The sequence below is a fragment of the Scyliorhinus torazame genome, chromosome 21, assembly GCF_047496885.1.
Source record: "Scyliorhinus torazame isolate Kashiwa2021f chromosome 21, sScyTor2.1, whole genome shotgun sequence".
Lineage (NCBI taxonomy): Eukaryota > Metazoa > Chordata > Chondrichthyes > Carcharhiniformes > Scyliorhinidae > Scyliorhinus > Scyliorhinus torazame.
The window spans coordinates 20,124,519-20,139,924 of NC_092727.1; positions in this window are offsets into that span (position 1 = coordinate 20,124,519).

Consider the following 15,406-nt stretch of genomic DNA (forward strand, 5'->3'; position numbering starts at 1 on the left):
AACCAAGGTGGATCCCACAGATTTCTCAGCCATCTACCCAAATGACAATGATCACAAAACCATAAAAATTATTTGTACTCTGTCTTCCTCAGAAGGTATTTCAGCTCTTCTCCTTTGAGGATATAGCCTCTGTGCGTGCCTCAATAGGAGCTCCAACTCAACCTGGGAGCTCTATTGCTTCTTCTTGCTGCAGTGCGTTGTCAGGCAACTGGGCTCCAACTCAGATTATCCCAATAACTGCTCACCTCCCAGCCGCTCAATCACTTTATCTGAGACACCACCCCACTGAGTTAGCCAGTCTCAACCACAGAATCCAACCATCTGCCCAATCCCAGCTATCTCGCTAAACTGAGTAGACACCCACTGCTCACCACGGTCTTCTCTTTGCCCCAACTCCCAGCTGCACAGAGCAGATTGCTTCACTTCAGATTTACTCAGCTTCTCGAAATCCCAGCTCCTCAGCAGCACAGAGCAATCTCCTCTTCCCAATTGAATGCCGCCTGAACTCCTGCAGTTGAAATGAAAGTTGCTCTAGAGATTGGGGCTGCTGCTCTCTTGTGCTTCTCCAGCTCGGAAAATCTTGTCATATGGGCTTATTTTATCATGTCAGTCTCAGGGCCCTGTGCTTGTGTTTTCATGCCGCACATGTGGTCAAATGGGCAACTTTCCATGCTGCGCACCATGCATACACACTGCTGATCCCTCCTTCAACATCTTTCACATAGAGCCTGACCTCTGCATCAAAAAAAAGCTGAAAAATCCAATACAGGTTTCATTACAATATGGGGTTTGGGACATTATGCATAAAATCGCTTATTGTCACAAGTAGGCTTCAAATGAAGTTACTACGAAAAGCCCCTAGTCGCCACATTCCCAGCGCCTGTTCGGGGAGGCTGGTACGAGAATTGAACCGTGCTGCTGGCCTGCCTTGGCCTGCTTTCAAAGCCAGCAATTTAGCCCTGTGCTAAACCAGCCCTCTATCTTTATCATACCTTTGACCACGATTCAAATACATACATGGCCAAAAGTTGGATCTTAGTTTTCAAATCAATCTCCTCGATTTACGGATTGCAATAGTTTGAAATTCTATTGATAGAATCACAGGATAATGGACTCAAAAATGGCTTTCTGAGATCTGGGTTTGCAGAAATTACACTTCCAGCCTAATGGATTTGAAAGTTAGAATGTGGGAGATGCTAAAATGGAGTCAAGGTTTTCAATAGTCTCCACATTTAAATAAAGAATCCATTGTTAATATTAGCCACAACACTGCTGAAATAGAGAATGATCCCATAACGTTGGATCAGATTCAGCATTTGAGCTGTTGGGGATAATTGGTCAGATGAAGCCCAACAGCTATCGATGCAATGGATGCGATGATGCACCAAATTCTTGGGTTGGTGCTGTCTCTATTAATTTTCTACAGATAGCATGTGTGGTAGTACCAGGTATCGCGGTACCTAAGAGGCTGATGACCATTGGTTAGACCCAGGAGTCTACCATTGGCTGTATTACGTAGCTCCGCCCTGAAGGCGGAGTATAATAGATGGTGCCGTCCCAGCAACCTTCACTTTCTGCACCGAAGCTGCTGGGGAACAAGATCTAGTAGATTAAAGCCTTCAGTTATGAAATCACTTTGTCTTGAGTGTAATTGATCGTGCATCAGCATGTTTGAAAACAAGAACCACAACTGGTTGATGCTGTTGAGCAGGCTAAAATATCTGTACAAATGCAGCCCAGTTAAATCCCAGCAACAAGGTTGGAGAGAGAGGGAAGTGTAGGAACAAGAGTTCACAATATCTGTGTACCTTGATGACCTGTAATGTTTGTGGGATCAGCCGACAGGGCATTGGTGAGACCACACCTGGAGTATTAGGTACAGTATTGGTCTCCTTATTTAAGGAAGGATGTAAATGCGTTAGCAGTTCAGAGAAGGTTTACCAGACTAATACCAGGAATGGGCGGGCTGTCTTTTGAGGAAGCATTGTAGAAGAGTTTAAACGAGTAAGAGACAACTTGATCAAAACTGTCAAGGTGCTGAGGAGTATTGACAGGTTGGGTGTGGAGAGGATGTTTCCCCTTGTTGGAGAATCTAGAACTAGGGGTCATTGTTTAAAAATGAGGGGTACTCATTTAAGACAGAGATGAGGAGAATTGTTTTCTCTCAAAGGGCCATGAGTCTCTGGAGCTCTCTTGTGGAAACTGTGGAAACTGAATCTGAGCATTTGTAAGGCAGAGCTAGATGGATTCTTGATGAACAGGAGGTGAAAGGTCTTCAGGGGAAGGCAGTACTATGAGGTAAAGGTTACAGTCAGGTCAGCCATAATCTTATTGAACGGCGGAGCATGTCCGAGGGTCTACTCATGCTCCTGATTCGTATGTTCGTATCTACCATGTAATACAAGCTTAATAAAGACCCGTGTACACACACTGTAATTATGAAGTGTGATGTACCCAAGGAACCACATCAGAATAATGAAGTGAATTATCGAAATGAAGACCCAATTCTGCATTGTTACAATTGATAGGTGTGGAGTGCAGCGCTCAAAGTAATGAGACAAATTAGAATAAGAAAGCACTGCTACGCCACTCATAAACAAAATATACTTTGGGGCATTGAATAAAGCAGGGTCCTTCTCAAGCTCTATTGGAAAATTCCACTCTTCTGACTGTAAATTTGATATTTAAAAGTAACATATTGAATTTGATCAAAACCATCACCACAAATATGAATCATAATCTGAATCCATGGTATTACATAATCAAATTCTGTCAAAACAGATTTTTGGCTTGCAACCAGAAATTCTGCATGGCAGGTCCTTCAAATGCATTAAATAATATAATTAATTTATGAGTTAGAAGAGATGATCACCTGACATGTATTGTTGTACCATCTGCTGCACACTGGAGAGAGGAGGATAGGAGGGCAGATTTGTCTGCCATAGTGTTTTGATGGAGTTATGTTTGAGAATGGAAAGGGAGTATTTATCAAAATTGCCCCAGTCACTATATCGGTCTAAATTTATCAATGTCCCCTAAGTTACACGGTGAGAATTTTGATGCCAGCTATTCCGCTAGAGTTCAGAAAAGTATTGGCCAAGTCTAAAGTCAAAGTCCTAAACCAAATTCCTATGGGGATGCCACTTAAGACTTTCCATCCATGAAGTGAATTGTAGAAAGACACATTCTGACTGGGCGAGCATCAGGCTTAAAATACCATGGCACCATTGAGCTGCTGATGTATGTTCGAAATTGCTCTATAGACTGTGGCATACTTACGAATTGTAGGAACTGGTGCTTATTTACAGCTTTAGCTCTCTCTTTGATCTCTATGATGTACATCAGCTGTTCATGTTACTGGAAAAAAGATGACAATGAAGATGTTTTTCTTTAAAACGACATCATGGTGCAGTATATTATTAACACTCAGCCAACTTTTTCAAATTTTGAACACAGACTATTAAAATGACTGCTTAAAATCATTTGCCCTTTGGCATTTCATGCTCCAGTCAATCCTGAGTCTCAATAAAATACCTAATCAAATATGAACATTCACAATCATCTGGGAAACTTGCACATCCTTTTGTTTAATGATGGGCCATCAACAAAAGTACCAAAGCATTCCAGGTAGCTCGTCTTATTGTTTTACCATGAACAGACAAACATCAAAACTCATGTGTAGTAGGCCAATGGGGATTTTAAGGTATCAAAGGACAACACCAAATACATAATAAACCCATCACCTCGATTTGGAAAAATTACAAGTCACATGAGGAAGGAAGCCTTTTTTTGCCTGCCTTTATAACAGCAAGTAGCTGTTCTGCAGAGACAGATTTCCATCAGAAAACCATTGAACCAGCTGTGAATCATCTTTTCAGCCAAGGTAATAAACAGCAATATCTTGGAAGTGGGAGAAGGACATACCACAACCTATTCCAAACACAAATTCACCTGACGGCCCATCTCAGAGACATTCACTACAGGAAACTTCACAGCTTACTGAGAATTATCTGCTTTACAATACCTTTACTTCAATAAAACATCAACTCATCTAGGAGTCTACAGTCCTGCCATGAAAGAGACTATAACAATCATCTCGCAATTGTATTATTTCACTTTCACCTATATCTAAACTTTATGTGTGTGATTGTGATAGTGCAAGTGGGCAGCATGGTAGCATAGTGGATAGCACAATTGCTTCACAGCTCCACGGTCCCAGGTTCGATTCCGGCTTGGGTCACTGTCTGTGCGGAGTCTGCACGTCCTCCCCATGTGTGCGTGGATTTCCTCCGGGTGCTCCGGTTTCCTCCCACAGTCCAAAGATGTGCAGGTTAGGTGGATTGGCCATGCTAAATTGCCCTTAGTGTCCAAAATTGCCCTAAGTGATGAATGGGGTTACTGGGTTATGGGGATAGGGTAGAGGTGTGGGCTTGGGTAGGGTGCTCTTTCCAAGAGCCGGTGCAGACTCGATGGGCCGAATGGCCTCCTTCTGCACTGTAAATTCTATGACTATGTAAATTCTATGACTAAGTGCCGTCAAGTGAGTTAGACATTGCAATTTAAACTTACAGAGCAAGTGTATGGCAATAAATAGCCGTCAATTTCTTTTGAACTCACAAAGCTTGCTGTTGGGTTCATTTAAATTGCGACATTTACTCTGAGGGTGAGAAAACACATATCTTTTACATGCAAATGTACTGATCATAAGTAAGGAAAAAGAAACACAAACACAGACTGGCACAGCGCCGAACAAACCGTTCCAAACGTTTGATGACAACTCTCCTCCTGTCTCTTTCTTAAACATTCTATTTCATAATATGGATATCCCTGGCAAGGCCAGCTTTCATTACCCATCCCTCGCTGTCTGTGACCACACAGCATTGGGCCTTAACCTTGATAGCTGCAGTCTCTGTGGTGAAACTACCTCAAATTTGTTTTGGTAGTTACACTGACAAATGTACATTGAAGGAACAGCTGCATTTATATGCGAGTCAACTTGGTGTGTGACTTGGATGGGAACTTAGGAGTGTTGTTTCCATGCAATTTTGACCATTGTCCCTCTGGGTTCTGGAGGTCACAGGTTTTTAAGAAGCTGTTGAAGGAACCTTGGTGAATTTCCACAGCTCATCCTGCAGATAGTAAGTGGATGGTGGAGCACTTAGACATATTAGCCAATGCACAGGGGTGCTGATCAAGTGGATTGCAATGTTCTGGGTGATGTCAAGCATCTTGCGTGCTGTTGGGACTGGCTTCATCCAGGTAAATAGGAAAAGATATCCTACTCCGGATGTGTATTTTGTAGGTAGGAAGGAAGTTTTGGGGAATCCTTTTCCATCAACTCTCCTCACATTTAGAGCCATAGAGTCATAGATGTTTACAGCATGGAAACAGGCCATTCGCCCCGGCTTGTCCATCCCGCCCAGTTTTTATCACTAAGCTAGTCCCCGTCTGGGTTACATAAATCTTGAGATACGACATTAGTATTTTACAAAAAAAAACATCAGATAATCAAGTGTAAGAAAGATATGGGGTGGGATTCTCCGATCCTGGGGCTAAGTGTTGACGCTGTCGTAAACACCGGAGCGTTTTACGACTGCATCATCTGGCCCCTAGGATCAGCGTTCCTGCGCCGCACAGGGGGCCAGCACGGCACTGGAGAGCCTCACGCTGCTCCAGCTGCCGATACGGGCATCAGCATGGGTGCCGCGGGTCCGCGCATGCGCGCCATGGCCAAGCATGCACAGGGGGTGCCTTCTCTGCGCCAGCCCCGACGTAACATGGCGGAGACCTACAGGGGCCGGGCGCGGAGGAACATAGGCCCCCACCAGGATAAGCCCACCCGCCGGTCTTTAGGTCCCGATCGCGGGCCAGGCCACCGAGGAGGCCCCCCCCTCTGGAGTCGGATACCCCCTCCCCCCCCCCACCAGGCCGCCCCCTGCAGCATGAACGCCGAGGTCCCGCCGGGTCAGACCACACGAGAACGTCACCGGCGAGACTCGGCCTAACTCGGCGGGCACTCAGCCCATCGCGCGCGGAGAATAGCCGGGGAGGGCCGCGATGAGCGGCCCCCGACTGGCACTGCGCCAAACACGCTGGCGCCAACGGCGACAGGAGAATCGGCGGACCGGCATCGGGGCGTCGTCGCGTGATTCGCGCCCCCCCCCCCCCGGGCGATTCTCTGACCCGGCACGGGGTCGGAGAATCCCGCCCATGATAGCTTAACTATGATGTCCCTAATGTGACAAGGAGTTGTGTAAACACATGTGTACACATACCACTCCCCCACCATGCGACACACGCAAAAACGCAAAAAAGCCTATCTCCACCACCTTTGTGCTCAGCTTTTGAAAGGCCATTATTCTTAACAATTACGCATCTCGCCATTTGTACATCAATCACTTCCTAGTTTCTCCCTCACCAGTCCTCTCAAAAAACACATACTGTGGCAAGTGATTGAATTCTAACAACGTATAGTTGCTGGACTACATTGACAAATTTGTAGATTCACACCACTCTCTATCACTCTGTACTGGGCTGACTTATTAACAGCACATCTGGTATCTGAGGACATCTGTAAAGACCAGAGCAACAGGGAATGAACTCAACTTCATTGTGCAGTCTCTTGTTAATGATCGCACCAGCAACTTCAGTAAATGAGGTGTATGATTTTGAACAGCCTCCAGGAACTTATTCTCCTGGTCTGGAGCTGCTGATTACTGACGAGCCAATCCCAGAGGACCAGTGTCTGAGACGCAGAGACAGAAATAAATCTGCAAATGAAAGAAGAAGGACAGCTGCTCCCCTTACCCCTGCGAGCTTGGCTGTAGCATTCAGAACCACGAGAACAAGCCTTTCTTTCGCCAGGGAGCGTAGCCAAGCATTTTATGCCTTGCATATAAAAATATCCTAAAGATTCATTATCTGAGTAAACTAAATCTACAAAATACTATTCATCCACCATTTATTTTCCCAGGCAAGGTCAAATGCCAGACTCTTAGCAGTCACCACACCCAGGAGATTATTTTCATATTTACTCAGACCATACAAAGATTATTATTTTGGTCTCACTATGTTGTATTAATTAATTCTGTCACTGCGCACTTCCCGGATCCTACAGCACTAACCAAAGCTTCTATTTGGCACATATTTATGATAAGGAGCTAATGGAAGAAAGGTGCCAACTTTAAAAATGTTTTCAACACAAGCTATTGGCGAATTGAGAAAATTAACCTCATATTGTTCCACTTCAGTTGTTGCATTTACAGAGATGGACTTGGCTCACTTGAAGGCAGACATTTCTTCCAGTTACAAAAGGAGAGAATGCTGGGATTGCTCAGCAAGTCTGGCAGCATCTATGAGGAGAAAAAACAGAGTTAATGGCCAGAGAATGGGAATCACTTTTCCCGCCGGCGGGCCATGGATTTGCCGGTGGTGTGGGGTGTCTTCAATGGGAAATCTGGTTGACAAGCAACGGGAGTAGAGAAATCCCCCCTCCAGCGAACAGAGCACTGCCGAGAAACATGTGGCTGGAGGAGAATCCAGCCTGATGTTTACGAGTCCAACATGGCTCTTCATCAGAGTTATGATGAAGAATCATAGGGAGCTTGAAATATTGGGCGGGATTCTCCGATATCGGCGCGATGTCCGCCGACCGGCGCCAAAAACGGCGCGAATCAGTCCGGCATCGTGCCGCCCCAAAGGTGCGGAAGTCTCCGCATCTTGAGTGGCCGAGCCCTCACCTTGAGGGGCTAGGCCCGAGCCGGACTGATTTCCACCCCACCAGCTGGCGGGAAAGTCCTTTGGTGCCCCGCCAGCTGGCGCGAAACTGACTTTGCCGGGCGGCGCATGCGCGGGAGCGTCAGCGACCGCTCACGGCATCCCTGCGCATGCGCAGTGGAGGGGGTCTCTTCCGCCTCCGCCATGGTGGAGACCATGGCGAAGGCGGAAGGAAAAGAGTGCCCCCACGGCACAGGCCCGCCCGCGGATCGGTGGCCACCGATCGTGGGCCAGGCCACCGTGGGGGCACAGCCGGGGCCAGATCGCCCCACGCTCCCCCCCAGAACCCCGGAGCCCGCCCGCGCCTCCGTGTCCCGCCGTCCCAAAGGTGGTTCAATCCACGCCGGCTGGCGTGGGTTGACAGCGGCGGGACTTCGGCCCATTGCGGGCCGGAGAATCGCCGGGGGGGGGCCCGCCAACCGGCGCGGCGCGATTCCCGCCCCCGCCGAATATTCGGTGCCTGAGAATTCGGCAACCGGCGGGGGTGGGATTCACGCCAGCCCACAGCGATTCTCCGACCCGGCGGGCGGTCGGGGAATCCCACCCATTAACTCTGTTCCCTCTGTGCCTACAGATGCTGCCAGACCGACTGAAGTTTTTCTCGCATTCTCTGTTTCTATTTCATATTCCAGCATTCACTGTCTTGTGCTTATTCCTTCCCGTTGACTTGTATTAAACAGAGCTGCTAGCATTGGCATGGGTACATCAAGCAACAGCAAACCCTGAACCAAATACATAAGGGGCTGCGATTGTAAAAATGTCATTACATCAAACAGCAGCAAACGCCCAACCAAGGCTTTAGCTTCAGCATGTTACCTTTGCTAGTGAAACAAATCAATTCATAGCAAGCTTGCTTCCTTCTATTTCTCGAGATTGAATGTTACGACACAGCACTTGTGAACTCTCAAATTTGAGAGGGTAAATATTTGGAAAGAGAAATAGTTAACACTTGGGGTCAATTCCCTTTTTCTCAGAAAAGGAAAAAGTTTGAGATGTACAGGTTTTAAACATCTCTAACTTCTGACACTTCAAACCTGTTACATCCTTAACGTTCCCACTGCTGACAAAACATCAGCTTGAAGCATCGATCTGTTTCTCTGCACAGATGCTGCCTGTCCTGCTGAATAATTCCAGAATTTACAGCAGATCTTTGCTTTGCTGTGTGTATAGTTATACCACTCAGGCTGTGGTTCAGAAAGGTGGCTCACCATCTCAAGGGCAATTAGAAATGCACAAAAGATGCCTACCTTATCTGCAATGCTCACATCCCAAGAATGAATAAATAAAACAAAATTTACCGCACCTGTGGTTTTTTTGTATTTGACATTGTCTCAACTTTGAGATACTTTTTTAAAATTTCCATCTCACGTATATGAGCTTAATGATCGTCACAGGGTCTCAGAAACTATTTTGTGAACTTGTTCAAGGCCTTCTCCTGGTAGAGGAGCAGGCAAGGTAAATTCAGTGGTTAGATGGTTCAAACTAAGGGAGATGGTATTGTTTTGGATGCAAGTGGAGAAGTGAGGGACGGAATATGGACATGAAGTAAGACAATATGAAAGACAACAATTTCTATACAAAAACGTTTTGACATCTTAACCATCAAACCATAACGTCCAAACAGATGATATAAAACTAGCAGTGATACATTTCTTTTCACAGTTTCAGTGAAACAAACAGTGTCTCTGTGGCTTTGTACTGAGCTGGTAGATGGTGTTCCTCTGTGAGAAGGAACCAATATTGCCAGATTTCGGCTTACTGCAACACATGCAGTGCTCTGCATTGGCAAGCTCCACTCTGTATCAAACAGAAAACGTGAACCTCAGCCGGTCAGGAAAGGTTAGGTCGAATGAAAGTCCAACCTGGGATTTAAACGGAAGCTCTCCTGATAGATGGAGCTCATGTTTTAACTCAGAACTATTGCAGAGCCTTCTCTGCAGCATTTTGGGGGATTCTTCCCATTCTTTCCTGCAGACTTCGCTCTCATTTACTGCAACTGCCAAAGGTTTACATGAATACATGATATATATAAAGTCTTGCAACAATACCATAATTCCGACACGGTAGCATGGTGGTTAGCACTGTCGCTTCACGGCTTCAGGGACCCAGGTTCAATTCCCGGCTTGGGTCACTGTCTGTGCGGAGTCTGCACGTTCTTCCCATGTCAGCATGGGTTTCCTCCGGGTGCTTCGGTTTCCTCCCACAAGTCGCAAAACATGTGCTTGTTAGGTGAATTGGACATTCTGAAATCTCCCTCCATGTACCCGAACAGGCGCCGTAGTGCGGCGACTCGGGGATTTTCACAGTAATTTCATTGCAGTGTTAATGCAAGCCTACTTGTGACACTAATAAAGGTTATTATATCATTATTCCTTTCATATCAATATTGACTAACATGCTGATATTTCTGCTTATTCTAATTTGATTTATAATTAAGTGCTTATTCCATGGTCAAGAAATCACCTTTAGGGAGGCACAGTGGCACAACTACCTCACAGCATCAGGGATACGGGTTCAGTTCCAAACTTGGGTGACTGTGCGGCGTTTGCACGTCCTCCCCGTGTCTGCGTGGGTTTCCTCCGGGTGCTCTGGTTTCCTCCCACAGTCCAAAGGTGTGCAGGTTGGTTGGATTGGCCATGCTAAATTGCCCCTAAGTGTCCAAATGATGGGCGGGGTTATGGGACTAGGGTGCTGGAATTGGGCCAAGGTAAGGTGCTCTTTTGGAGGGTCAGTGCAGACTTGATGGGCTGAATGGCCTCCTTCTGCACTGCAAGGATTTTATGATTTATGGAAAGCTTTTGTGTGTAAGCAATGAATGTTAACTGACTGTGGAAGTCCAATAGCAACTGGTGCACAGACCCATCAATTCCAAGTTCTCCTCTAAGTCTCACCATGAAAGACAGTTCTAGGGTTAAAAGTTATCAGGCTGGGAAAGGAAGGATCAGAAGCAAACCCTTGGGAGCTGAGAATCTTTGGACTTGGTCTGGGCAAATCGAATGACTGCAGTGGAAAGTATATCGGTGAAGTGAGTATTTTTGTTGCGTTTAAAGTAAAAAGGGAAAGTTCTGTCTGCGGTTTGAAGTGTAAGTTGCCCATCAATAATGTTTAGTCAATAATGCTTTTAGGCTGGTTGCTGCAGAAAATGTCTTAAAAGGTGACTCCTCTCAGCTATCAACAGGAAATACAATTTTTTTTTCTGAAGTTATCAGTCTCAACAGGGATCATAACAAATTGCGAATTAATATTGCTTGGTAGTATCTTTCAGTGGGTTGCTTTCCCTCTGATATTCTAGTCCTGGATCTGTGCTGAACAACACAGTTCCCTTGTAGCTTTGATCACTCGAGGAAGGTGCACAAGTGATGACGGGTTGCATTCCTTTTATTTCCTTCAGCTCTTTAACATTCAAATGTCAACCTGTCCAGACACATGTGGGATCTGAACCGTTGGGTAAACAAGGCCTCATTATTTTCAAATGATGTTTTGTGAAATGAATCCAGCCTCCGCATTTTGCCGGTGAAGTTTGGTGCTGTGTCTAGGTTAACAAAGGCACTAGAATAACAAAAATAACAAGATGAAAAAATTATACCAAGACAGGAAACATGGCTTTGGATTTGCGGTTCGTCTCGGTAAATCAGTGACACATCAAAAGAACCAGCATGTTTAAATATTTGGTGATTCGACTTTTCATGATTTGCTGGTCCTTCAGAAAACCATCATCATGTTGTAAGCATTTTCGAAGTCTACCTCCCGAACTAAATGGAAATTCTTCTACATTTTGTTTCAAGTTACTTCAGATCAACAGAACAAATGTGATTTCAACAACAGCTTCGTTCAGAGAACTGTATCTTGTGCCTCTGTATCTGGGTTGAGCCAATTGGTCAGATCAATCTGCATATTCCGTGGGAACTGGCTATGGCTGCCTTTTATTAATTATGTCAACCGTTGCTTGGTGTTGAGGCAATATCTTTTGAAATATTAAAATATGCAAATTGAGGGAACAGACAAATTTATCATCAATAATCAAAGGGATGCTAGAGAGGAAGACAAATAATGTTTATTCATACCCTTGACAGGAAAGTGATTCATTGCCCTAAGCCTCTGAAACCTTACTTCAGTTTGGAGCTGATTCCTGGGCTTTATGATGATTCAGTGGGAATAATGTAATCCAGGGAAATGATGTCACAGAAATTTGGGATTCCTTCATCCAAAACCTCAGCATATGAACATGAGAAATAGGAGCAATTGTAGCCATCTGGGATGGCCACTTCCAGAATACAAAATGGACGCTCACAAAGAATGTAGGGAAATGTGGACAATACTAGACAACAAGCAGGTACAGTGCCTGAATGTATATTTGGGAATATACATTCCAGATGGAATCAAAACTCTGGGTCGATTAGCATATTGATGGCCCATCTCCGAGGAACAAAGGACTAACACTCAGGTAATTGATACTGTTAAAGACATCCCGGCACCAGAAAGACACAAACAAAGCAAGGCCAACGGCCACCTTAGACACGCCCAGCCATCAGGGCACCCACCCCTTTTATTGGTTAAGATCGATAACAATGATCGAGAAGCTGCCCAATTAATTGGGACCAAGTTTAAGGCCCGCCTAAAAGCATGCAAAGCCCCTCTAAGTATAAGCAGGAACCTCCACGAGAGATTCGCTCTCTTGGATTTGGCTCTCAGGCGAAGAGACCCATCCAGCAGCATCACCAGAAGCAAGTAAGTTCAAGGTCAACGCTCGCTACCAGACGGATGACCTTAGCTGTTCTCCTGTATCTCTTCGAACCCAACAGCCTCAGATCCGAACAACGGCCATTGTTCCGCTGACTAAGTGGGCACCAGAAGTTAAGTATAGGCGTTAGCGTTAGAGATAGTTTAATTTGTAGTACTGTTGTGCATGAGTAGATCTTACTGTGTGTGGAAATAAATAGTATTGACTTTGAACTAACTAACTGGTGTATTGGCTCTTTGATCGGTATTCGGGTTGAACCTTGTGGCAATATCGAGAGATACCTGCGACTCTGAAAGTAGAAACATAATTAGAATTAAGAAAGGCGACCATATTGACCGTCATATTTATAACCAGATAAACAGAGCAACATTACTGGCGACCCAGATGGGACTCGACCTAGAAGTGGCTTTGTCACTCCGAGAGAACACAAATTTGAATTAGAAATCCAATTGGAAAAAGAAAAAACCACAAGCGTAAGACCAATATCGATCAAACCTCCAAGATTCGGAAGTGTGTTATTTGCATGCGTACTAACAGGGAAATAAGGTAAATCTGAGAGATTTGGTTGCGTAAAACTGTCGGGAGTTTTGCAGGCCAGAAAATAGCGTTAGCTGTACCCGTGTTTACATCACCACTTTGTTCTCCCTGTTCCAAATTTGGTAGAAGCCCCAAAGATAGCGATAGAAATGGCAATGAAGGCAATGGAACGCCTTATGAACCCCCAGGAATTCCAGGTCGCAGCGACCAGTAGAGTAGGACAGTGTCCCGTATGGGAAGAGGAAATCAGAAAATATCTCAAAGGGAAAGGATGGCCAATTTCGAGTGAATTTTGTGCGAACAATGAAACAGGTCCCGGAAGTATAGGGCATACTTGGTAGGAAACCTGACAGAGATCCATAAGAAGAGCTTAGGGAAAGCTCGTAAGCCGATGGCAATCGTGTCCTGCTTGGCACAATTGCGAGGCACAGAGGAGGTCGTGAGGACGCTCCGCAGAGAGATTGAAGAGAGAGATAAGAATAGTGAGGGAGACGTGAGTGAATATGAGAAAGTTAACAGGGAATTGAGAGAGCAGTTCGCGGCGAAGGACAAGGAGATGGCGGATGTCAAACGGGCACACCAATCTTGTCTCGCCCATTTAAGCAGCTTTCAGTCGCAATTTGATAAGGCCTACCAAGACACGCAATGCGAAGTGTTGGTAAGAGAAGAAACAGAACACCAAGTCGAGCAGTTACAGAAACAATGTAATGATTTAAAAGCAGCCCTACAAGCACTCCACAGTTCCACGAAGGAACAAAGGCAGAGCTCGGTAGATCACGCCAAATACCGAAAGCAAATTGCAGACCTGCAATCTCTGCTTTCTGTATAAAATGGATTCCAGAACACGTTTGGACCCCAATTAGACAAAGAAAATGGCCCCGATTGGCAGGAGTTAAATGAGACTGCCCATCGATATGTACACGACACATGTACTCAGGACAAATCTCAGAAAAGAAAAGCACCCCCACCCCCGACTGCACAGGCAGAACACAACCCTATGAACCCTGTCACCACACAGCGCAGGGCCACAACAAACGGAGCCCCAGATTTTCTGTACACCACCCCATTAACCGTCACTCAATTAAGGGACGCGTGCGATAAGATAACACCGTTCCTACCCACGTCGGACCCACACCATTATTTCGCAAGAATAAAATAACAGGCGACCATGTACGGCCTGGATGAAAAAGAGCAAGTGAAGCTCACAGTTTTGAGCCTCGACCCCTCAGCCGTGGCAGCCCTTCCCGACCCACATAACGTAGGAGGAGGTACCCTCCAAGAAATGCACACAGCGATCCTAGATGTGATCGGTGACAACAAAGGAGACCCCGTAGAAGGCCTAAACAAATGTAGGCGGAAAAAGACAGAGCACCCCACAGCGTTTGCTGGACGCTTGTGGATTCATTTCACAGCAGTATTTGGAGAGTTAGCCCGCGCCCATTTGACCCCAGACAATATGGCCAAATGACTGTAAGTGCATATGCAAATGAATAACACACAGGTAAAAACACCAAATGGAGCTACTTTTACGAGTTCCCACAATCTATCGTTCGACTCCGTAAACAACTGTATGTGGAGAATGGCAAAGGGAGCACGAGCCCCCGCCACGCTCACAGTTGGAGACTACGAAAACAGAATTAGCGCAGTAGGAGACTTCTAGTTCGACCCTCGAGCCATTAGTCAGGACAGAGAGGTTAGAGACGTTTTGCAGCGACGCAAAGCAGCTTTTGCCCAGCACAAACATGACTGTGGCAAGATCGCTGGCTTAGTGAACATTACAGGTCCCGACCCCAAACCCCAAAAGCAGTACGGTTTTCCCCAACAAGCAGAGGGAGAAATCTCAAAGGTTATCCAGAGTCTGCTTGACCAAGACATACTCCGTTCAGTGGCCTCAATGAACAATGTCCCAATTTGGCCCGTCAGGAAACTCGATGGATCATGGCGACTGACCAATTACCGGGAACTAAACAAAGTAACCCCAGTAGCAGCCCTCACCGTAGCCACGAGTCCTGAGACAATGCTAAAACATGGACTCCAGTCAAAGATTTTTTCGGTTTTGGACATTAGCAATGGCTTTTGGGCCATTCCATTGGATAAAGCGTGCCAATATAGATTTGCTTTCACCTTCCAGGGGCAGCAATACACATGGACGTACCTTCCACAAGGCTTCCACAACTCCCCCTCCATTTTCCACCGACAGCTGGCGAATGGTTTAGCCATATTTCCCCGACCCGATTGCCTTGTCCAGTATGTAGACAACTTGCTACTGCAGACGGTCACTAAGGGAGAGCACATTTCGCTTCTCGCTGAACTAATAGGACTCCTTCAACAAATTGGATGTCAAGTGAACCC